This window comes from Prionailurus viverrinus, chromosome X (assembly GCF_022837055.1).
Source record: "Prionailurus viverrinus isolate Anna chromosome X, UM_Priviv_1.0, whole genome shotgun sequence".
NCBI lineage: Eukaryota > Metazoa > Chordata > Mammalia > Carnivora > Felidae > Prionailurus > Prionailurus viverrinus.
The window spans coordinates 7596347-7622336 of record NC_062579.1 but is presented as its reverse complement, the minus strand read 5'-3'; positions in this window follow the sequence as shown (position 1 = coordinate 7622336).

Here is a 25990-nt window from a genome sequence, read left to right as displayed (position 1 = left end):
TCCTTCTCAAGCTATTCCAAGAAATAGAAAGGGAAGGAAAACTTCCAGACTCATTCTATGAAGCCAGTATTACTTTGATTCCTAAACCAGACAGAGACCCAGTAAAAAAAGAGAACTACAGGCCAATATCCCTAATGAATATGGATGCAAAAATTCTCAATAAGATACTAGCAAATCGAATTCAACAGCATATAAAAAGAATTATCTATCATGATCAAGTGGGATTCATTCCTGGGATGCAGGGCTGGTTCAACATTCACAAATCAATCAATGTGATACATCACATTAATAAAAGAAAAGATAAGAACCATATGATCCTGTCAATTGATGCAGAAAAGGCCTTTGACAAAATTCAGCAACCTTTCTTAATAAAAACCCTCTAGAAAGTCGGAATAGAAGGAACATACTTAAACATCATAAAAGCCATTTATGAAAAGCCCACAGCTAACATCATCCTCAATGGGGAAAAACTGAGAGCTTTTTCCCTGAGATCAGGAACACGACAGGGATGTCCACTCTCACCACTGTTGTTTAACATCGTGTTGGAAGTTCTAGCATCAGCAATCAGACAACAAAAGGAAATCAAAGGCATCAAAATTAGCAAAGATGAAGTCAAGCTTTCACTTTTTGCAGATGACATGATATTATACATGGAAAATCCGATAGACTCCACCAGAAGTCTGCTAGAACTGACACATGAATTTAGCAAAGTTGCAGGATACAAAATCAATGTACAGAAATCAGTTGCATTCTTATACACTAATAATGAAGCAACAGAAAGACAAATAAACTGATCCCATTCACAATTGCACCAAGAAGCATAAAATACCTAGGAATAAATCTAACCAAAGATGTAAGATCTGTATGCTGAAAACTATAGAAAGCTTATGAAGGAAATTGAAGAAGATATAAAGAAATGGAAAAACATTCCATGCTCATGGATTGGAAGAATAAATATTGTCAAAATGTCAATACTACCCAAAGCTATCTACACATTCAATGCAATCCCAATCAAAATTGCACCAGCATTCTTCTTGAAACTAGAACAAGCAATCCTAAAATTCATATGGAACCACAAAAGGCCCCGAATAGCCAAAGTAATTTTGAAGAAGAAGACCAAAGCAGGAGGCATCACAATCCCAGACTTTAGCCTCTACTACAAAGCTGTAATCATCAAGACAGCATGGTATTGGCACCAAAACAGACACATAGACCAATGGAATAGAATAGAAACCCCAGAACTAGACCCACAAAAGTATGGCCAACTAATCTTTGACAAAGCAGGAAAGAATATCCAATGGAAAAAAGACAGTCTCTTTAAGAAATGGTGCTGGGAGAACTGGACAGCAACATGCAGAAGATTGAAACTAGACCACTTTCTCACACCATTCACAAAAATAAACTCAAAATGGATAAAGGAACTGAATGTGAGACAGGAAACCATCAAAACCCTAGAGGACAAAGCAGGAAAAGACCTCTCTGACCTCAGCCGTAGCAATTTCTTACTTGACACATCCCCAAAGGCAAGGGAATTAAAAGCAAAAATGAACTACTGGGACCTTATGAAGATAAAAAGCTTCTGCACAGCAAAGGAAACAACTAACAAAACTAAAAGGCAACTAACAGAATGGGAAAAGATATTTGCAAATGACATATCGGACAAAGGGCTAGTATCCAAAATCTATAAAGAACTCACCAAACTCCACACCCGAAAAACAAATAACCCAGTGAAGAAATGGGCAGAAAACATGAATAGACACTTCTCTAAAGAAGACATCCAGATGGCCAACAGGCACATGAAAAGATGCTCAACGTCGCTCCTCATCAGGGAAATACAAACCAAAACCACACTCAGATATCACCTCACGCCAGTCAGAGTGGCCAAAATGAACAAATTAGGAGACTATAGATGCTGGAGAGGATGTGGAGAAACGGGAACCCTCTTGCACTGTTGGTGGGAATGCAAATTTGTGCAGCCACTCTGGAAAACAGTGTGGAGGTTCCTCAGAAAATTAAAAATAGACCTACCCTATGACCCAGCAATAGCACTGCTAGGAATTTACCCAAGGGATACAGGAGTACTGATGCATAGGGGCACTTGTACCCCAATGTTTATAGCAGCACTCTCAACAATAGCCAAATTATGGAAAGAGCCGAAATGTCCATCAACTGATGAATGGATAAAGAAATTGTGGTTTATATACACAATGGAGTACTACGTGGCAATGAGAAAGAATGAAATCTGGCCCTGTGTAGCAACATGGATGGAACTGGAGAGTGTTATGCTAAGTGAAATAAGCCATACAGAGAAAGACAGATACCATATGTTTTCACTCTTATGTGGATCCTGAGAAACTTAACAGAAACCCATGGGGGAGGGGAAGGAAAAAAAAAAGGTTAGAGTGGGAGAGAGCCAAAGCATAAGAGACTCTTAAAAACTGAGAACAAACTGAGGGTTGATAGGGGGTGGGAGGAAGGGTAGGGTGGGTGATGGGTATTGAGGAGGGCACCTAATGGGATGAGCACTGGGTGTTGTATGGAAACCAATTTGACAATAAACTTCATATATTGAAAAAAAATTTACAAAATAAAAATATATACTAGAAAAAAATTAAAGAAAAATATCTTTAATAAAAAATGAAAACACAAAATAAGTTTTTTTCTTTTTCTGTATTCAAGAAAAAGAAATGAAAAAAGAAAAATAAAGAAAATTGAATAGATGGACCAGCAAACAGACTGAAATACAATGGAAATTACATCATTTTCAAACTCTGAAGCACTTGATAGTCCGTAAACTAAGCAGGCAGAGAGACAAGGTTGGCCCAGTTTGGCGGGGCTTAGTGCAATGGCTCCATTCTCCAGCAGCAGATGGTGCTGCTTAGGTAACTGGGGTAGATTGTTGTGGTGCTTGTAGGTGTGTAGGTGCATGTGCAGGAGGGGTGAAAATGGCATCACCCACCTACCCAATCTCTAGTATTGGAACTCTGTTCTCCCCAGTGAGCAATCACGTACCCATCCTTTGTCTCCAGCTTCCATCCACTGCCCACTTTTACATTGTCTGTGACCAAGTTGTCAGGTTGCCAGGCAGCACCTCCATCCTGAGTTTTATCTCAGATGCAGCTGTGTTTCCCGGCCCCTCACTTCTGAGTGACTGTGGCTTGAATCCATTCTGACCCTCTGCAGGAGGGTCTCACTGAGCAATGGCTGGGTGCAGGCCACACCCAGGAACATATGTGGGATCGTGCTGCTGCTGATACCCAGAGATTGTGGCTGGGTGCCAGCCTGCCCCAGAAAAAGTTCACACAATCATGTAGCAGGAGTGTTTCAGAGATTGTGGAAAATCACAACACGCATCTGGTACCAGGCTTCATCCTTAACGACCTTGTTCTAGCACCATCGAATGTGGTTGTTCTCTGGGGTACACTGAGGCCTTTACCTGTGGGGTGGCCACACCGCCTCTACCAAATGTCCTCCCAGCAAGGGAACTACCTCTCCCCGTGTGGCCTGAGGACCCTCTGGACTTCACTCTGCTCCTGGGGAGCACCAGAGCACTGCCAGTTATCAAGCTGTGGAGTTTCAGACTTTGTGATCCCCATGTTTATTGAGTCTTAGTGGAATTTAAACCCTCTCCTTTCTCCCTTTTCAGTCCCTGCAGCTGTTTCTACTTTTCTACTTTCTCTCCAGCTACTTCTGGGGGGGGGGGGTGCTTTTCCTGTACTCTCCCCCATCTCATCCTCTCTCCACAAGCAAAAACAGCTCCCTGCCTTCCATGTCTTCTCTTTTCCCCAGTTCACCTCTCTGCACTGCATACTTTCTGAGTTCTGTGGTTCAAGTTGTGCAGATTGTTGTGTTAATCCTCAAATCAGCTTTCTAAGTGTTCAGGATGGTTTAGTGTTGATCTAGCTGTATTTCATGGACACGACGCAAAAAAAAAACTTCCATGCTGTTCCTCCATCTTGGCTCCTCCCCTACCCTCCTTGCCTCTTAATTCTTTTCCTGTTTCTGTATCTTTAACTCTGTGCTTCATTTTGGAGCTGTTTTCTAGTTTGCTAGTTCTCTCTTCAGCGCCATCTAATCTTCTTTAAAGCTAAAACTAGCAAGCGTGTTTTATTTTGTTCCTTTCCAAAATCCGTTTGGTTATTTTTCAAATCTGCCTGTAATTTTTCACATTTGGCTTTGATTTTCTTTTTTATGTCTTTAATTCCAAACATATTTTATTATTTTAGTGAAATGGTTCCATTATCTAAAAATCTTGGGAGTATAATCCTGCTGTGTTTATACCTGATGATAAGTATGGGTTCTTACTTATGATGGATTGTTATCCTGCGAGCTTCCTAATTTTGAGTTGTGAGGTCAAGTTCAATGGGTCATATATGTAAGAAACTATGTAGCCAAGACTGAGGGTACATCCCTTCAGAGTAGATTTCTCTATGCTTCTTCCAGGTTCACTGAAAGTTTCACTTCTTTCTTATTACTTTTGTTTTATTTCTTTGGCTTTGCATTTCTTGGACCATCTGTTTGAGGGGCAGGTCAATTATGAAAATTTTTCATAGGAGACTTTTCCCCACCCAGAGCCCAAGCCAACACATACAAGCTTCCTTTGACGTCTATCTGCTCCACTCGAAAGATATTTTTTTCTTATCCATCCTTTAAGTCTGTTGAGCAGGATCCAGTCTAGGTATTTCTTGCAGGAATTATGGATATAAGTGCAAATATAAACCATCAGAGGTTTTTGAAGTTTGTAGTTCAAAGAAGACTCCATTTCACCACTGGCTTCCAGAGGAGTAGGAAGTTAGTGCAATCATCCAAGTCAATCACTTTAAAAGACACCTCAGAGGCTCACAGCTTTTGCATAACCTTGGAGGGTGGTTCATAGTATTATGCCAAGAGGCCACTGTAAAACTTTACAGCTGCAGCTCACACATCTGTTCATGACCAACAGGGGAGGAACAACAATGTCAGCTTCTCTTCCTTCCTCAGCTCTTTCATAATTCTGCACCACTGGCCAAATCTAAGCCAAAATTCTTTTTACAGGCGATTCTCATGAATGTTGTTCTCAAGCATCTAGCTACTGCAATATTGGATAAAGCATAGGGATTTAGAATGGCGATTCATGCCAACAACAAGTCAGTAAATTAAGGGTATAAGTCTTAAAATTCTTGAGTTTATTCAGAAGATGTGATTTAAAATTTCTTCTTCATCTGAAACCAAAGGTTCATTGCCTGTTTCTATATATTAAAATCCAATCCTTGATGATACTGACTGATAACCTCATTCCATTCACCCTAAGGAATTGGTAACTTCAGACCATAATTTGATTTCTTGTTAACAGCCACCTCTTTTTCCCTTTGCAGATTTATTTCTCTCTCTCTGTCTGTGTGTGTGTGTGTGTGTGTGTGTGTGTGTGTGCGTGTGTGTGTGTGTAGTATGCACTTAATGTTTGTTATAGTTTGGCCAGCATTTCATAGCATAGTTTTCCCATTAGCAGGATCATTGCATTGCTAGAACCATAATTGTGTGCAATTTTTGTTGTGAGTTCATCTATTTGGGGGAGGCCATAGAGTTGGGGGGAGGGGGAAATCCTATATTGCTCTGGATTTTGGAACAAGCTTTCCCCCCACTGAAACAGTGGTTTTTATTCATCTCATTTAAATTGTTTTATTTTAACTTCTCAGCTTGAGTTTTCTAGACCATGCAGATAATATCAATTCAGAACCCATTCTCCATGATTTTTTCATTGAGATATAACTGGCATATTGTGAAAATTTAAGGGATACAACATGTTGATTTGATACATATATCAGTTACCACCATAGTGTTAGCCAAGATTCAAGCCTATCACATCACATAATTATCAGTTCTTTTTTGTGGTGGGAACAATTAAGATCTAGTCTTTTAGCAACTTTGAAGTTTATAATACAATATTGTTCTCTGTAATCACTATATTGTGTATTCAGTCTTGAGGGCTTATTTATCTACTAGTTGCAAGTTTGTACCCTTGAACATCTCCCCAGTTCCTCCATACTCAGCCCCTGGAGTCACCATTCTCTCTGTTTTTACGAGTTAGGAATTTTTATATTCCACAGATAAGTCATATCATACAGTAATTGTCTTTTTTCTGTCTGACTTACCTCATTTAGCATAATTCTCTCAAGGTCCATCCATGTTGTTGCAAATGGCAGGATGTCCTTCTTTCTCTTGGCTGAGTAATCTTCCATTGTGTGTGTGTATTTGCACACATGCACACACGCACACATGCACACACACACACTATATCTTCTGTATCCATTCATCTGTTGACAAACACTTAGGTTGTTTCCATATGTGGACTATTGTGAATAATGCTGCAATAAACATGGGAGTACATATATCTCTTCAATAACCTGTTTTCATTTCCTTTGGATATATACCCAGAAGTGGAATTGCTAGATTATAAGGTAGTTCTATTTTTAATTTTTTAGGGAACCTCCATACTGTTTTCTTAAGTGGCTAAACCAATTTTCATTCCCACCAACAGTGCACAAAATTCTCTTTTCTCCACATCCTCAACAACACTTGTTATCTCTTGCATTCTTGATGATGATAGTTCATTCTAACAAGTGTAAGGTGATATTTCATTCTGGTTTGGTTTGCATTTCCCTGATGACTAGTGATGTTGACCATATTTTCACATACCTGTTGGCCTTTTGAATGTCTTCTTTGAAAAAATGACAGAATTCCGTTCATCTGCCCATTTTTTTGCTGAATTGTTTGGGTTTTTTTATTGAGTCATAGGAGTAATTTACATTTTGAATATTAACCCCTTATCCAGTATATGGTTTGCAAATATTTTCTTCCATTCCATATATTGCCTCTTCGTTTTGTTGATGGTTTCTTTTGCTGTGCAGAATATTTTTAGTTTGATGTAGTCCCACTTGTTTACTTTTTCTTTTGTTTTTTGTGCTTTTGATGTCCTATTTCCAAATTTATTTCCAAGACCAGTGCTAAGGAGCTTCTTCCCTATATTTTCTTCTAGGAGTTTTATGGTATCAGATCTTATGTGTAAGTCTATAATTCACATTTTGAGTTAATTTTTGTGAGTGGTATAAGATAGGGGTCCAATTTTATTTTTTTTGCATGTGAATATTTAGTTTCCCAACACCGTTGAGGAGGCTCCTTTTCATATTGTGTATTCTTGGGTCTCTTGTCAAATATCAGCTGACAGATATGTGTAGGTTTATTTCTGTGTTCTTGATTGTGTTCCATTGGCCCATGTGTCCTTTTTTATGCCAGTACCATACTTTTTTGATATCTGTAGCTTTATGATAAACTTTGAAATCAGGAAGTGTGATGCCTCCAGCTTTGTTCTTCATTACCAGGATTGTGTTGGCTATTGTGGGGTTTTTGTTGTTTCTTACACATTTTAAGATTGCTTTTTCTATTTTTGCAAAAAATGCCTTTGGAATTTTGACAGGGTTTGTATTGAATCTGTTGATGGCTTTGGGTACTATCTTCATGATGTTTTTATTCTCGCAGACAACTCTTTTATTTTTACAACATCCCCAGGCAGATAGGAATGTTCTTTGTATCTTCCTCAAGGAGAAGAAGCTATTCAGTTTGCATTATTGGAACAGGCTTTTAGGGCTCTGTAGCTTTATTTATGGAGCTTGATTCTAACTTCCTTAAATGTGCAGGTTCAAGCACATATCTTCTGTTCCTGTGTAGGCATCAAAACCCAACCTCTAGACCCCTGGACCTGATATCCACCTGAGCCTCCATTGCATCAGCTTCTGCCTAGTTTTCTGGTGTTGTTTCCTCTTCATTTCTAGTACCAGGGGATTTTCTTTATTTTCTTTCAAGTTTAGCTGTATTGAAAAAGCTTGCTACATTTTGTCCAGCATCTCTGTCTATTTGCTTTTCCTTATCAGCTCAGTCTGCCATATTGCTGGAAGCTTTGAGGCATTTTTCATTTTATCTAATATCATCTATAAAGGGCAAGGGGCTATAGCCTTTCAAGTGTTCTCTATAGTATATACTTGTAAAAAATAAAATACAATGAAAAAAGATAAGGCACATAAAAGGAATCTGTGATATTGAAAATATCAGAAATGGTTTTAAAAGATATGTTGGCTCAATTTTACGTATTTTAGTTTAAGAAAGATAATACATCTTGAAAACATTGACAATTCAGTAAATTGGAGGAAGCATGGAAATACAGTGCATGTTGAAGTCAACAGTGTATTTTGATAAAGTGTTTTGTGACATTCATAGAGATGACTCATTCATTATGGGTTAATAAGCTTAGATAGGAGCATAGCTTATTAAGGAGAACAACTTGCAGATATTTGTTACAACAGCCTGGTCTCTACCTGGGAGGGGAAGATTTTTAGCATTTATATTGATGATACAGATGAAGACAGAGAAGACAGAATTATGTTGGAAGACAACAAAAAGCAAAGAGAGAATACAATTTCTAAACCATCTTGATGTGCTGAAATGCTGAGCTAAATGTGCAAGGTAAATTTTTGAGAGTGAAGGAGAATGTAGGGTGTTCTTTGTTTAATTGGCTTCAGTGTTCCTCATGCCAATATTCTACAAAATCTATCCAGTAAAATCTAAGTTCTTTTAAGTTGAGGTATAATTTACATACAATGTAAGCACATATCAGATTGGATATGTTCTGATAAATGTATATATCCAGATAACCATCATCCAAATCCAGGCATAGAACATTTCTATCATCTCAGTGATGGGACCATCCATCCCCAGTCAATCCTCCCTCCCAACCTAGGGCAACCACTGTTCTGATTTCTAACAAAAAATGCCTAATTTTGCCTGGCTTAGAACTTTGTATAAATGGTTTAATATAATTTATAAACTTCTTGCCTTGCTTCTATTATTCAAAATAATGTTTTTAAGATTCATCTGTGTTTTTTTGTGTATCCACTATGGGGGGGGGGTTGGTTTTGTTTTGTGTGTGCTGTGCTTGTTTTGTTGCTGAGAAATAGCCCACTGTGTGAATATAGCATAATTTGTTTGTCCCCATTCTTCTATTAAAAATGCAAAAAAATAAACTCCAGCCTGGGAGGCAAGAGCATCTGAGCATATCAAGATGATGTGAAAGGGTTGGAATTAATGAAGCCAGAGGGAAATTCTCTTTGGAGAGTATTATTGGAATCCTGTGGTGTTTTCCCTCCCTCCTTCCACTCTAGGGAAAGGGAGAGGGATATTTCCCAGTTTACTTCAAGCCTAGTGAGTCAGATTAAGAGAACAACTCAGAAGGCTTGATATGCATTGCATACTTGCAGGGGTCACTATTCAGATTATAGCCTGTGAAAATGGTGACCCCACCATGGTATCATTTGGCAATCAAGGACACAGTAGACTAGGGTCTGACTCACACCGACTCACACCAGGAAAGGGGCTGATGGAAGCAGCCCCTGGCAGCAGAGGGCAGTGTTGAGAGCCATGCACATCCACCTGCTGTAGGAGAGAGTCACTCTGTCCATCCTTTGGGCAAGATGTGGGCTCTGAAAATGGAAGGTAATTTTTTTTTATTTTAAAAGGAAAATTGCCTGAGAAGTCTTCCTGATAAAGATCAATGTGATCTGAGCAGAAAGAGGTTGGAGATGTATTTTGGGATGAAGAAGTTGTGGAGAATGTTCTTCAGCAGCCAGTCAAAGGGGATACTACACTCAACAGTATCAGATGTTCCCATTGGGAAATCTCGAAAAATTCTGAAGGGCACCAAAAGTCAGTTTTAACTGCTTGCCAATCCTGGTAAATATAAATAGGAGATCACAATAATACCAGTCATTTGAGACCCTTTCTACCCCCTGGCTCCTTTCCTTATGCTAGAGGGTTCAAAACTAAGACCAGCCAACTGAGAGGGAAAGAGGAGGAGATGGCAGTGATCAAGAAAGAATCCTGAATCCTCCCAAATCATATCTCTACCCTCTCCCAGCCCACTCCAACCCCCAGCTGTTTAGATCTGAAGTAAGCCAGAGAAAAGTTAGAGTTTGGAATGGAAATATCAATTATTAAAATAAGATTATTCTTATGACGACTGGAGGGCTGTTGTCACATGAGAGTAACTGGAAGCATTATGGAACCTGCTCTGAGATCTCCTTTCAGAAGAAAACTTAGTCCACTGAACAAATGGAGAAAAGAATAAAGTTGTTTTGTATGTATACCCGATTGAGACCTACGAAAAATTCCATTAAATAGTTAAAATCTGTTGTTAAAACACTTGATAGTAGGAATACTGTCTGTGTTTTTCTAAGACTTACTTTAATGTTTTAAATAAAGCATCCAAACTTAGGGCTAAAGCTAATTAAAGATGAGGTCCAGAGGAGGGGCACCTGGGTGGCCCAGTCACTTTAGCAACCTACTCTTGATCTCGGCTCATGTCGTGATCTCACGGTTTGTGGGTTCGAGCTCCACATCCGGCTATGTGCTGACAGCAGAGCCTGCTTGTGTGTCTCCCTCTATATATATAGTGGATAGATAGATATATAGATAGATAGATAGATAGATAGATAGATAGATAGATAGATATACTAGTATATATATATAGTATATAATCCAGAGGACATCATTGGCTTGCCAGTTCAATTGTGTAAGAATAGATTTACAATCTCTGCAGACATGAACCACAGATGTTTGCTCACTTAAAGAAGGGTGAGGGTTTTGCCCAGCACGTTTTTGTTTAATCTTGATTATTCATTATATTTTATTCTAGATTTTTAAAAAGGGAAGTAGAACGTTTATATTTTCAAAAAAGGCCAGGTATGAGGAAGCATAATTGAAAACTGCAAAACTATTTACTTACAAACTTTCTCTTTTTTTTCAAGATTCTATTTTTATTAAGTAAGCTCTATGCCCAACATGGTGCTCAAACCCATGACCCTGAGATCAAGAGTCACATGCTCTACCAACTGAGCGAGTGAGGCACCTCTGAGTACAAACTTTCAAAGTGATTTTTTTCATCTATTTGTTGACTAGTGGCTGTACAATTAATTGAGTTGTACCATAGATTATGATTTAAATGTCATGATAACCAAAATCACTAGGTTGATCAGTATTCTACTTTATTATTTGGTCATAGCCAGAGTAAGAATCACATTAAAGAAAATACCAAATCTCTGCTCATGAGATGTAACAAGTTAATGGCAGATGGCTGGGTAGGTAACTAGAGAGATTTCACTGCTGAGTTATCTGCCATAACTGTGTAGCAATGTCTTTCTCATTAGTGAAGATGGAGAATTCTGCTTGCCACCTGCTTCTTCATGAAAACATACTCCTCCAAATAAAAGAGAACTGTTGTAACTGCAAAGCACTGTAGAAGTAATTGGACCTTCCTAGAAAATCCAGGGCTTTAGCGATGTGTTCCTTTAAGCTCTGTTCAAAATGTTCTTTAGAAGAAACAGCTATAGAAGGCAGTAAATAATTTGCTTTGAAAAAAAAATAAAGTTGATGAGAAGAAGCCTGAAATTAAATATCTGGGTACCAAATGTCATGGTTCATGCATTCTACCACAGTCTTCATTATTCTCTTTATTTATAACACACAACATTTAATAAGCAATTACTATGTGCCCAGAATTATGTCCTTGGAAATTCAAAAGAAGAGTATAAACATCATTCAGGAAGTAATGCTGGTAACTGTGAAATAAATAGCAGAATGGACTTGAGGAAAATGTGCAAGTAGGCAGTAGAGCCCAGAACCACCTTCCTCTATTTCCAGTTTCTCAAGCTAACTCACCCTGCCAGAGGACACGAGTTCCTCTAAGACTACCTCTTTGGTAAGCCATGACCTGACTACCAACAATTATGCCCTTTCTAGGGAAAACCTATGAATGTCATCAGTCAGGGACTTAAGGTACCCTCCAAGTCAAAGAATTCTTAACTCTTCAATAAATGCAGCTTCTAGCACCAATGTTGGTAACCCCTACTATTATGGTTCATCCACTTCAAGCATTTCTTGATTTTCTTTTGGAAACTAGAATTTTCAAGTGGTATCATGGGTAGATAATGATGATTTCATTGCTCCTTATTCATCTTCAACCTAGTGAGCTCTAAGTACTTCTCATGCTCGTTTCTAAAGCTCCAAACACATTCTCTCACATTCACATCATGACCACCTAAATTGGAACAATGTTGAGGGTGAAATGGGGTGCTATGAATAATTATGCTGGAACAATACACATAAACTGTAGCTGTCCAAGGCAAACCAGGATACATGATCATACATAAGACATGTATGTAAAACAAAATGAAAGAGTGAGAAAATGCTGGGAGCAATGAAAATTTAAGTCATCCCTGTTGCAGCTGTCACTCAGCCAACAACAGAACTCCTTGACATGAGTTGAAGTCAGGTGATAAATAAAAGCGGTCTTTTTACAAAACAGTGAGACCTAATGTTCAGGTATTTTTAAACTACTTGGAAAAGAAAACAGGCCAAATGGATAGACTTTTTTGGATTAAAAAATAGCGCCTTTCATTTCAGGAATTCCACTTTTAAGAAATTTGTTCAGTAAAATAGTTATGGATATGTGCAAATATTTGGCTACAAAAAAAGTTCATCCCGCAGTACTTAAAGGGGGAGAAAAACTAATTTCCAAAAATAGTAAATTGGATTATGTAAATTGTTATATCTGTACAACAAAATGCTATGCCATCACTAAAAATAAGGCTATAGTTTAAACATTTAGCAGCATGAGAAGAAGTTCTTACTATATAAACACTTTTTGAAGCAAGTTACGTACTGTGTTGGTTTGGATTCTGCTTTATTCTAAACTTTTGAACTATTTATTGAAATACATCTCATTTTTAGTAAAAATAAATTTGTCTCCAAGGGGGAAAAAATAGGAATGATTACTAGTAAAACGTCAACAAAAGGATGGGGTTATAGCTGATTTAAAATCTTCCTTTGACTTGTCCATATTTTATAAGTGAAAATGTTTTGTAAATACATACTGAAAATAATAATGATGTTTTAACATTGTGTAGCATAAATTACAAATGTCAGCAGACCTAAGGACAACTTTCTGCCTTCTGATCAGTAGACAAACTTGTGGACACATATGGTAGATAAATTCCACCTCCACCTTTTTTTAAAATTGTTTTTAATGTTTTTATTTATTTTTGAGACAGCCTGAGCAGGGGAGGGGCAGAGAGAGAAGGAGACACAGAATCTGAAGCAGGCTCCAGGCTCTGAGCTGTCAGCACAGAGCCCGATGTGGGGCTCAGACTCAGGGAGTGTGAGATCATGACCTGAGCTGAAGTCAGACACTCAACCAACTGAGCCACCCAGGCTCCCCATCTACCTCCATCTTTAAAACAACAGTCATTCATGAACCTGGCTCCATTCTCAAAGACAGCACCTCAAAGGCTGATGTAATTAAATAATTCAGATGTTCATTCTGACACTCAAGCTATCTCCTGGGGTCAAGGAGCTGACACGTGTTGTCCTAAATGACCAAATCATGAAACAGTTTACAATATAATGACCACTGAAGATTTTAAATCTTCCTAGTGTTCCAGGAAAACAGTCCCCAAGGTTCACCCTGAGGATGTCCCTGTGATAAATAGGACTCAGATAAAAGGATATGGACAATTAATGGCATCCTTTCAGAAGGAGATGTTAAATGGTGTCAGACACACAATTTCCCCTATGGTTTAATTATACTTGCTAATTGGTTTTAAGAAATAAAGTGGTAGGCCCTTGGACACTGGAGTGATTTAACCATAGTGTGCAATCGATTGAAAAACTGAATTATCCTATCTTTAAATTCTGAAATAGGTTTCAAAATTATTGTAAAGATGTAGAATACAAAATGAAATAGCCCATTCTCATAAACTAGAAGATACATTTGGGGGAAGGCTCATGACTGAGGAAGCTGATGACAGTGTTTTTTGCTCATGAATGACTATCCTCACTTGTAAGCAATGAAAGTTCATGTAACACTGAATGTAGTAATTATTTCTCTTCTCCACATCTCACTCCCTACTCTGTTGGTGCCTTTTTGTAAGAGAAGGAAGTGCAGGTAGGTCATTATTGGATACCCAAAGTAAAGTTGACATTTATGTAAGTATGACCTAACTACATGTAATTTTTTTAGTTTTTATTTTTAATTCCGGTTAGTTACCATACAGTGTAATATGAGTTCCAGGTGTACAATATAGTGACTCAACAATTCCATACATCACCCGGTACTCATCACAAGTGCACTCCTTAATCCCCATCACCTACTTCCCTCATCTCCCCACTCACCTCCCTTCTGGTAAGCATCAGTTTGTTCTCTATAGTTAAGAGTCTGTTTCTTGGTTTGCCTCTCCCTCTCTATTTTAAATTTTTTTTTTCAACGTTTATTTATTTTTGGGACAGAGAGAGACAGAGCATGAACGGGGGAGGGGCAGAGAGAGAGGGAGACACAGAATCGGAAACAGGCTCCAGGCTCCGAGCCATCAGCCTGACGCGGGGCTCGAACTCACGGACCGCGAGATCGTGACCTGGCTGAAGTCGGACGCTTAACCGACTGCGCCACCCAGGCGCCCCTCTCCCTCTCTATTTTTTTCCCTTGTTTATTTTGTTTCTTTTTCTTTAACTTTGTTTATTTATTTTGAGAGAGAGAGCGCATTGAAGGGGCAGAGAGAGGAAAAGAGAGAATCCCAAGCAGGTTGCACACCGCCAGCACAGAGCCCGATGCGGGTCTCGAACTTGTAAACTGTGAGATCATGACCTAAGCTGAAACAAAGAGTCAGACATTTAACCACCCAGGGGCCCCAGTTTTGTTTCTTAAATTCCACATATGAGTGAGATCATATGGTACCTGTCTTTCTCTGACTTATTTCACTTAGCATTATACTCTCTAGATTCATCCATGTTGTTGCAAATGGCAAGATTTCATTCTTTTTTATGGCTGAATAATATTCCATTGTATATATATACCAGTATTCTTTTTTCATTCATCAGTCAATGGACACTTGACCATATCTTGGCTATTGTAAATAATGTTTCTGTAAACACAGGGGTGCATGTATCTCTTTGAATTAGTGTTCTTATATTCTTTGGGTAAATACCCAGTAGTGCAATTGCTAAATTGTAGGGTAGTTCTGTTTTTAACTTTTTTGAGGAACCTCCATGTTTTCCAGAGTGGCTACACCAGTTTACATTCCTGCTGACAGTGCAAGAGGGTTGCTTTTTCTCCATTTCCTCGCCAACACCTGTTGTTTCTTGTATTATTGATTTTAGCCATTCTGACAGGTGTGAGGGGATAGCTCATTGTAGTTCTGATTTGCATTTCCCTGATGAAAAGTAATGATGAGCATCTTTTCATGTGTCTGTTGGCCATCTGGATGTCTTCTTTGGAGAAATGTCTATACATGTCTCTGGGCTTCAGCTTGTAAGTAGGTACAAAATCGCACCCATTTCATTGGCTTATAGGGAAGACTGGATGCGTTTTTATGTGTAAAGCCATCATAACACACATGGCCCTATTAGTGAGTGCTTAATGTACAGCATTATTATTATTAATCAAGAGGATCGTAGGGTAACATTTCAACCAATCCTTAAGATATGAGCAAAGAGTTAATCAGAAAAAGAGGTCATGAGGAGAAAAATATAGAGAAGGGGAAATAAGACATATAAAAATAAAGCAAGATATTTACTTAAAAGTAAAATGTATAAATAATGGAATAATGCCAATACCAAAGAAGGATTTTACTTCCTCTGATAATTATTTTTAAACAGCTATATTTGCCCTCAAATGAAACTTCTATTACCCACATTTCTAGAATTTACTTATTACAAACTGCAGTTTGATCTTTAATAAAATGTTAAACTGACAAGCAAACCAGGTTTTATTAAAATAGAAGGAGGTCGAGGATTACAGAACATTGCAAAAGGATTCTTGTTTGTTTCTCACCTCTTGTCTCCTGTTGGCGGAAAATAAAATCAAAAGTTGCCAATCCAGTCCTTTTCTGTTGAAAATCAAAGGAAAAATTAGGCTAGGATTTTTATCACAGTAAATAAAATCTTGGTAACTTCGAATTAGCTGAAGCATCAAATATGCATTTCATTATGAAATCACAATGCCTTTACCATTATTAAAGTGTTTACATCATTGAAAAATGCTGCAAAATAATTGATTTGAGTTTTGGGCAATTTCTGAAAACTTTTGATAGTAGATGCCTTCAAACACCCACAAGAAGAAAAATATATATAATAAACTCTCCTGTTCTCATCGCTCAGATTCAACAAAGAATCAACATTTTGCCATCTTTGTTTCATTTATACACACCCAAGTTCATTATACACACCCAAGTTCCACTCATCGCATCTGATTATGGCTCTCTAGTTTCTATTAATTCTATTACAGGTCTTCCTTGACTTACAATGGGATAACATCTTGATAAACCCCTTGTAAGTTGAAAATATCAAAAAGTCAAAATGCATTTAATACACCTACCCTACTGAACATCATAGCTTAGCCTAGCCTACCTTAAACATGCTCAGAACACTCCTGTTACCCGACAGCTGAGCAAAATCATCTAACACAAAACCTATTTTATAATAGAGTTTTGACTCTCATGTAATTAATTGAATACTGTACTGAAAGTGAAAACCAGCCTGGTTGTATGGGTATAGAACAGTTGTCAGTGTATCAGTTGTTGACCCTTGTGATTGTGTGGCTGACTGGGAGCTACAGCTCTCTCCCCTGTCCAGCATCATGAGAGAGGATCGTACCTCATATTACTAGCCTGGGAATAGATTCAAATTCAAAATTTGAAGTAACGTTTCTACTGAATGCATATCACTTTCACACCACCATAAAGTCAAAAAATTGTAAATCAAACCATTGTAAGTTGAGGACCATCTATACCTATTTATTTTTTAGTTCTCGTGATACAAATTTGTTGGATAAACTTGGTTATTTGTCTTGAAGAATGGAGTATGGTTGGGATTTTTATTACTTCCTCATGGTATCATTTAACTCGTTTCTCTCTTTGCCAATATCTTCCGTAAACTGGCAGACAGACCTTGAGGCTCAGTTCAATTCAGGTTCAATTTTTTTCTTTGAGAATAACTCAGTGCTGTGAATATCCTATTGTATCTTATAATAAGGCACCCAATCAGGGCACCTGGGTGGCTCAGTCGGTTAAGCGTCCGACTTTGGCTCAGGTCATGATCTCACAGTTTATGAGTTCAAGCCCCATGTCGGGCTCTCTCATACGAAGAGAGTTTCCGCTTCATTCCTAGAGCCTGCTTTGGATTCTGTGTCTCCCTCTCTCTCTACCCATCCTCCGCTCGCACTCTGTCTCTATCTCAAAAATAAATAAACATTAAAAAAATTTTTTAAATAAAAGAAAGCACCCAATCTCTGTCCCATTTTCAATGATGTGAGAATGATCACTGGATTCCTAGGCTATCAGCTCAATCCATCATTATGAAGTTAGGAAGCTTTTAGTCAATGGTTTGGTATTTATTAATGGTCATTGGCTACCTTCATTATTTCTTTGATGGTTGCAAAAATAATGATTTTCTAATTCTGTTCCGTATTTATTTCCTAGAATTGTTCTATGAAAGGGAACTTCCCTTCAGGAACTATTGTTTACCTTCACATACCGTTCACACAAGAAAATCAGAATAAAAGCTTGACTCTGATATTTTATTTATCAATTTTGGCAACATGTGCAACCTACAGAGATAATAATTTTCTGACTCCCATTATCCTTTTGACATACTCAGCAGAGTGTTCTATAGCATCGTCTGCCTTCTCATACGAAGAGAATTTCAGCTTCATTTCTCCCAAGGCTTGCTCCAGACGTCGGATCTGTCATTTCTCCAAGGAACCTTGGTTCTTTTTATCAAGGAGTTGTATCTTTACAACATAAATTGGGCCATAAAAGGACTTATTGCTACAAGGTTGTCATTAATTTAAGACCTTTTCAGTGAGAAGATTTGGGAAAACATTTTATGACAGTAAAAAGTAATAAGTTCATATTATATTTTCCTATTCACATGTAAGATGATAAGGTTTTTACTTTCATTTTATACTTGTATCTTTTGCACACTGAAAATATTGACTTCTTTATTTTTACCAGCTTGATTGAGCTATATTCGCTTATAAAAATCATATATAGTTGAGGTGCCTGGGTGGCTCAGTCGGTTAAGCATCTGACTCCTGATTTTGGCTCAAGTCATGATCTCACGGTGCTCGAGATTCTCTCTCCCTCCCTCTCTCTACCCCTCCCTCCCTCCCTCTCTAAATAAATAGATAAATAAATAACTTTTAAAAAACTGTATATAGCTACAGTGTACAGCTTGATGTTTTGATATATGGATACATTGTGTAAAGATCACCACAGTCATGCTAATTAACATATCCATCACCTCTACATAATTACCATTTGTGTATGCAATGGGAAGCTTTAAATTAAGATATATCTTCCTAGCAAATTTCAAATATACAGTACAGTCTTGACTCCTGTCACCATGCTGTACGTTAGATCTCTAGAACTTATCCATCTTGCACAACTGAAAGTTTGTACCCTTTGACCACCTTCGCTCCATTTCCCCCTTCCGCCAGTCCCTGCAACCACCATTCTATATATATAAGAAAGATCATGTGATATTTATTCTTCTGTGTCTTGCTTAGTTCACTTAGCATTATGTCATCCAGGTTCATCCATGTTATCACAGATGGCAGGATTTCCTCCTTTCTATGGCTGAATAATATTCCATTTTATATATATATATATCACATATCACATTTTCTTTATCCACTCGACTTTGAAAGGACCTAGACATGGGATTGCCGGATCATGTAGTGGTTCTATTTTAAATTTTTAAGGGGCACCTGGGTGGCTCAGTTGGTTAAGTGTCTGACTTCAGCTCAGGTCATGATCTCACAGTTCATGGGTTTGAGCCCCACAACGGGCTCTGTGCTGACAGCTCGGAGCCTCAAGGCTGCTTCAGATTCTGTGTCTCCCTGTCTCTCTATGCCCCTCTCCTGCTTGTGCCCTGTCTCTGTCTCACTCAAGAATAAATAAACATTAAAAAAATTATTAAATTTTTGAAAACCCTCCATATTGTTTTCCACAGTGGCTGTACTAATTTGCATTCCCACCAGCAGTGCACAAGTGTTCCCTTTCCTTCACATCCTCAAAAATACCGAAAATCTTGATTTCTGATGGCAGCAACATAATTACTTATTTGCGTTATCTAAAATATACCCACAGAGGGGCACCTGGCTGGCTCAGTCGGAAGAGCTTGCAACTCTTGATCTTGGGGTCGCGAGTTTGAGCCCCACATTAGATATAGAGATTACTAAAAAATAAATAAATAAATCTAAAAAAATAAAAAATAAAATAAAATATACCCATAGTAATTACAAAAACACCAATAATAATTTTACTACTAGCAGTAAGGTCACAGTACAGTTTAAGATTTCTTTGTGGTTTTTGCTGTCCTCGGGAGATACCCCGCTAGAGACATACAATCAATACACTGTGCTTTAAAGTCATTTGAGGTTATTCCTATTTCTATATGCTTGTGACATTACCCTGACATATAATTAGGTTTATATGTTTCAATTTGTTGTCATTCTTTATTTTTTTTAATTCCAGTATAATTAACATACAGTTTTGTATTAGTTTCAGGTGTACAATATAGTGATTCAAGAATTTTATATGTTACTCACTGCTCATCACCATAAGTGTACTCTTTTTTTGTTTTGGTTTGATTTTGTTCTTTTTTTAACAGCAATACTATTTGGGGCTTTTTTCATTCTCCATAAGTGTACTCTTAATCCCCTTCCCCTATTTCATCCATCTTCCCACCCGCCTCCCCTCTGGCAACCACCAGTTTGTTCTCTATAGTAAAGAGTCTGGTTTTTGTTTGTCTTTTTTTTTCTTTATTTTGCTTCTTAAATTCTACATATGAATGAAATCATATGGTATTTGTTATTCTCTGACTCAGTTCACTTAGCATTGTACTCTTTAGGTCCATCCACATCGTTACAACTGGCAAGATTTCATTCTTCTTGTGGCTGAGTAATATTCCATTTTACGTATATACCACATTTCTTTATACCACATTCACCCATCAGTGGATGCTTGGGCTGCTTCCATAATCTGGTGATTGTAAATAATGCTGCTATAAACTAGGGGTGCATGCATCTTTTCAAATTAGTGTTTTCATATTCTTTGGGTAAACACCCAGTAGTGGAGTGATTGGATTATACGGTAATTCTATTTTTAATTTTTGGAAGAACCTCCCTACTGTCTTCCACAGTGGCTGCACCAGTTTGCATTCCCACCAACAGTACACCTGGGTTCCTTTTTCTCAGCATCCTTGCGAACACTTGTTTCTTGTGTTTTTTATTTTAGCCATTCTGGCATGTGCGAGGTGATATCTCATTGTGGTTTTGATTTGCATTTTCCTGATGATTAACAATGTTGAGCATCTTTTCATGTGTCTGTTGGTCATCTGTATGTCTTCTTTGGAGAAATACCTGTTTATACCTTCTCATTTTTTAATTGGATTATTTGGTTTTTTGGTGTTGAGTTGTATAAGTTATTTATATATTTTGGATACTGACCCTTTAGAAACAAAACAAATGAACAAAGAATAAAAGAGGGATGCCTGAGTGGCTCCATTGGTTGAGTGTTGGATTTTGGCTCAAGTCATGATCTCACAGTTCATGAGTTCCAGCCCTGCATCAGGTTCACTGCTGTCACCCTGTCAGTGCAGAGCCCACTTTGGATCCTCTGTACCCCTCTCTCTCTCTCTCTGCTCCTCCCCCACTTGCACTCTCTCAAAAAAAAAAAAAAAAATATATATATATATATGCGCAAAAAACAGACTCTAACTATAGAAAACAAGCTGATGGTTGCTAGAAGGGAGGTGGGGGGGGGGGTATGGGTGAAATAGGTGATGGGAATTAAGAGTATATTTATCATGATGAACACTGAGTAATGTATAGAATTGTCGAATCACTATATTTTACACCCGAAGTTAATAGATTTCTGCATGTTAACTATACTGGAATTAAATAAATAATAAACAAATAAATTCCAAAAATGAAAAAAAATGGGTTTTAACACCCTAAATAGGTAAACGGACTCCAAACCTATCTAATATATTGTATATATTACTTTTTTATAAGACGACCCCCACACAAAAAATTAATAGAGTTAATTCCACAATCACTATGTCTGTGATTCATACTAAAAATCATAATTGTATTTGCTAATTTCACAATTACATAAACATGCACACACATATACCCATGACAGTGAACACACACACACCATTGAAATGATAGTGAATATGAGCGGTCACTAGAAGTTTCTCTTGCTTTAGCATTCATAAAGCCAGAGGTTGATGTGATGCCATCAACGGCCTTTATAGGTTGAGTCCAAGTATATGCTTTATAGCAAAACTCTTTAGACCATTGTAAGGAGCCAGCACTTGGATGTTTTACGGTGATTTCCCATGTGATGGCAGAGGTGATCCCAGGGCATAAAACTTCATCAAAATGACAGTAATGTTCTTAGATTGCAGGCAAAACACCAGAAGCTGGGAAAAGGCAAAGAATTCTGCCCTACAGGTTTCAAAGGAAGGATGGCCCTGCTGACATCTTGATTCAGATTTCTAGCCTCTAGAACCGTTAGAAAATAAATTTCTCTTGTTTTAAACCAAAAAAAAAAAAAAGCAACAGTAGTGTCCTTAACAGTTGAGGAAGAAGAGGTTCTATCATTGTAAAGTGGAAACAGTATGATCCTGAGTTCATACATTTGGGTTCAAGTCTTGGCTCTACTACTTAGAAGCTCTTAAATCTCAGGTAGAAGGTGATGCAAAAGCCAAAGATATTCTTAGAAGGTTGTGACTCTCAGACCTATTTACCATACCTCAGCTCTGTTACCACTGGAGCTCCTTGTAAGTAAAATGTTTGCATGCTGCCCAGCCTTGATGGAATACCTGGACTTGACCTAGGTATATTTAGTGGGCATGTATGACAGGTGCATAGTGAGGAGGGAAGAGAAGTTTGTCTTTACTGTTTTCAGATGTAGCAGCTCCTAGAAAAAACAACTAAAACTGTATCTAATTCAAGGTAGTCATGGATGGAAGGTCACTAAGAATTCAGATTCCCCCCACCCCCCGTCAACTGTGATCTTCTTGTATTTCTCAGAGTAGAAATTTAAGATTTATATTCCCTGAAGAGAAACCACACTTACCCAGGGCTTTGAAAAAGTTCACAACATTTATTTGCAAAAAGAACTTCACAGATGTTATGCTAGCATTTTGCTACAAACCATAGGCATAGATATTACCTAGGGAACTAGTAATTTTAGTAGATAGATACAGAAGTCACTGGAAGACAAATGATCCAGAATCTAGATTCAGCTCTTAGACAAGAATGAGTTTATATGATAACGAAGTTGCTTTAGCCTTTCTTTTCTTTTCTTTTCTTTTCTTTCCTTTTTTTTTTTTTTTTTTTTTGCTTGTCAGTTGGATCAAGTTGCACTGTCTCAAAAACCAGTTGCCAAGCAACTGATAAAGCTTCCATTGGACTGTGAAAGATCCAGCTTAATAAATCTTTTAGCTAAAACCTCTTCCTTTGGAAATTATGTTCCCCAACATTCCCCAGGTATATAAGCTGTGAGGTACAAGATTTTTTAGCTCCATGTTTTATTATCTAAGGTACAAATTCCAATTGGACACCAATATGATGTTATGGTTGATATTTCATTAGCCTTTAAAATGAATTCAAACAAGAGGCCCAGCAGGCCTCTACTAAATTCTAAAGCAAGTAAGCTAGTGTCCAGGTGTTTTCTTTGAGTTGGGCTCTGGTGGAAGAAGAGGCTCCAGAGGTAACTCAGGATCAAAAGATGAAGACAAAGATAACGAGATTTGAATCCCAGTTCCATTACTTCTCAGCTCTGGACCTTAAACAAGACGTTTTAATCTACCTGAGTCTCAGATTGCTCATCTGTCAAATAGCAATAATAATAACAGAATGTACCTTACAAGGTTGTTGAAAGGATTAAGTGCGAAAATACATGTAAAATGCTTAGCAGGATGCCCAGAAAACAAAAAGTACTCAACGAATGTTCCCTGGTTGTTTTTTGTTTGTTTGTTTGTTTTTACACTCTTAGCACTTTCCTCCCTTCCCTATTCTGGGCCACTGCTTCTAGTCTCTTCCATATTCAGGTCATTGTGCATCTGCCTTTTCCCAATGCTCAATTAACTGTTAGGTGTAGAGGAAGGAGCAAACTGTTTGGCATCATGAGACCTGGGTTCAAACTCCGATTTACCTCATAGTCATCCTGTGACCTTGGAAGAGGGATGGCACTAAATGCATGCAGGTGTGGCCCTAATGATCACGTGTTATGAACCACATCAGCCCAGGTGAATCCCAGAAAAAGGAGACAGGGAAGAGTTGCTGTGACTGAACCACACCGTAACAGTCAGATGGGACAGGCCCCTGGCTTCTGCTCAGATCCCTTTCAGTTCAGCAGCAGCCATGGGCATCTCTGGATTAATGAAAGTTCTTCATCAGCAACCAGATCCATACCCTTGGTAGTAAGGCATCCACCTTCTCTGCCACCATTCTCCTTACTTAGCCAAACATACTTCCTCTCTTCACAGGCAAAGGGAGGAAGGCTTGCTTACACTTATTTACTCATTTATATGCAGGGCAAGATACTTCATTCATCACATCAGAACACAGTTTTACCAGCTCTGTTATTAAATTACATCATTTCCTGGATAAGCTCTCTGGCTCTCAGTTTCCTCATGTTTAAAACCAAGATTGTCATATCACCCTGTTGCTTCCTGCAGTCGCTACCTCCATAATATCTTAGAGTATCTTGCTATGCGTCTGGTTACCTGATTAAGAACCTATGCAATTAGTGCTTTTCTATGTGCTGATCAATTGTGTTAGCAAATAAAAGCACTTTACTAGATTCTAAAGTATGCTACTGGGGCGCCTGGGTGGCTCAGTCGGTTGAGCGTCCGACTTCGGCTCAGGTCGTGATCTCGCGGTCCGTGAGTTCCAGCCCCGTGTTGGGCTCAGTGCTGACAGTACAGAGCCTGGAGCCTGTTTCAGATTCTGTGTCTCCCTCTCTCTCTCTGACCCTCCCGCATTCATGCTCTGTCTCTCTCTGTCTCAAAAATAAATAAACGTTAAAAAAAAAAAGTATGCTACCATCTTGGGTATCCAGTGCAATTATCCCTGTCTTCCCTGCCTCTCTTTTCTCCGCATGCTACACACAGCTTTTCCCCCCCCTTCACCAGCACCAGGACACACCCCCTGCTCATCCACTCTGACTCCAGGGTTCACACCACAGGAAATTTCAGCTCATGTCTAAGTACACCAGAGTTCTCCAGAACCTGGTCCCATTATTACTATCATTAAGTCCCAATCTTACATCCCATTGAGAGAGCACCTTGAAAGGATCATCTGGAAAAGCCCCAAATTTGTTCCTCTTCATCAATGTGAGTCAGCTCAGTCAGATTGCCACCTCATTGAGTGAAAAGGACACAGAGTTAGACACTAACAGACTAGGTTTAAATATCATTTTCTTCCTATCAGCTGTAGGGTCTTAATGATCCCAACCTGCAGTATTCAAGCCCTGTGCAATCCCCTCCCCTTGAGTGTATGCAAATAGTGACTTGCTTCTAACAAGTAAGATGTAGCAAAACTGACGGGATGTCATTTATATGACTAGGTTACAAGAGATTGTGACTTGGGGTTTACTCTTTGATTCTATCACCTCGGCTTGCAGGTTTTGACAAACCAAGCTGCCACATTGGAGAAGGCCATATGTTAAGGAAATGAGGGCAGCCTCCACCCAACACCTAGCCATAGACTGAGGCCCTCGGCTCAACAACCCATGAGGAACTGAATTCTGCCAACAACCACATGAGCTTGGACTATATCCTTCCTTAGTTGAGTCTTAAGATGATTCCAGACCAGCCAATGCCTTGATTGTAGCCTGTGACGGACCCTGAAGTACAAGACCCAATTAAGCTGCACCCAGATTCCTGACCCACAGAAATGGTGAGATCACAAATGCGAATTGTTTTAAGTCACTAAATATTGGGTGAATTTTTTACTACATAGCAATAGGTAACTAATAAAGCAAGTGAGCTCGGTCCTCTGAATCTTAGTCGCCCCATCTGTAAACTGGGCTCAAAAATACCATGTTTATAGTGCGGTTGTTGAGGATTAATAAGATAATATTTATTAAAGTTCTCCAAACATAGTAGAGTCTCCACATAAGCTACTTTATCCCTCTGCCTTCATCCCCTAAAGCTTAGTTGAAATTCAACAGACTGAGAGCATGAATGTCTTGATTAAGGTGGGAAGGAGTAAAAGAAAATAATTCTGAATCTGACTACTCTGGAGAACAGGAAAATTTTAGCTCTTGTTACTCCACAAAATAGAACTTTGGACAGCAGAAGAATCCAGCAGGTTGGGAGAGAGAAGCTAGGAAGGATGCAGAAGGAGAGTTTGACAAGAGGTCAATAACAAGCTACACCAGTAGCGAAAATTTCTCTAGGAATGACTTCAGACCAGGAATAAGAGGGAATTCTCTTCCTTTCCCACTTTCTTCCTGTTCCACACTTCCCAGTTGCTAGAACTATGGCATATTCTTTATACAGTATGGATTCAAGATACTTCTGTGGTTGGTGTGACACATAACCATCAGTTACAATAGTGTTGCCCTGTAACAAATGGTCTGAGTTCCAAATCGCCAACTTACTATTAAAAATGTTTTTAGGGGCACCTGGGTGGCTCAGTCAGTTGAGCATCTGACTCTTGATTTTGGCCCAGGTCATGATCATGGTATCAAGCCCCATATTGGGCTCCGTGGTGCTCACTGAGTGTGGAGCCTGCTTGGGATTCTCTCTCGCCCTCCCTCTGCCCTTCTTCCCTGCTCAGGTGCTCTCTCTATCCACCTAAAATAATTTTTTAATGTTTGTAAATAAAAACTTT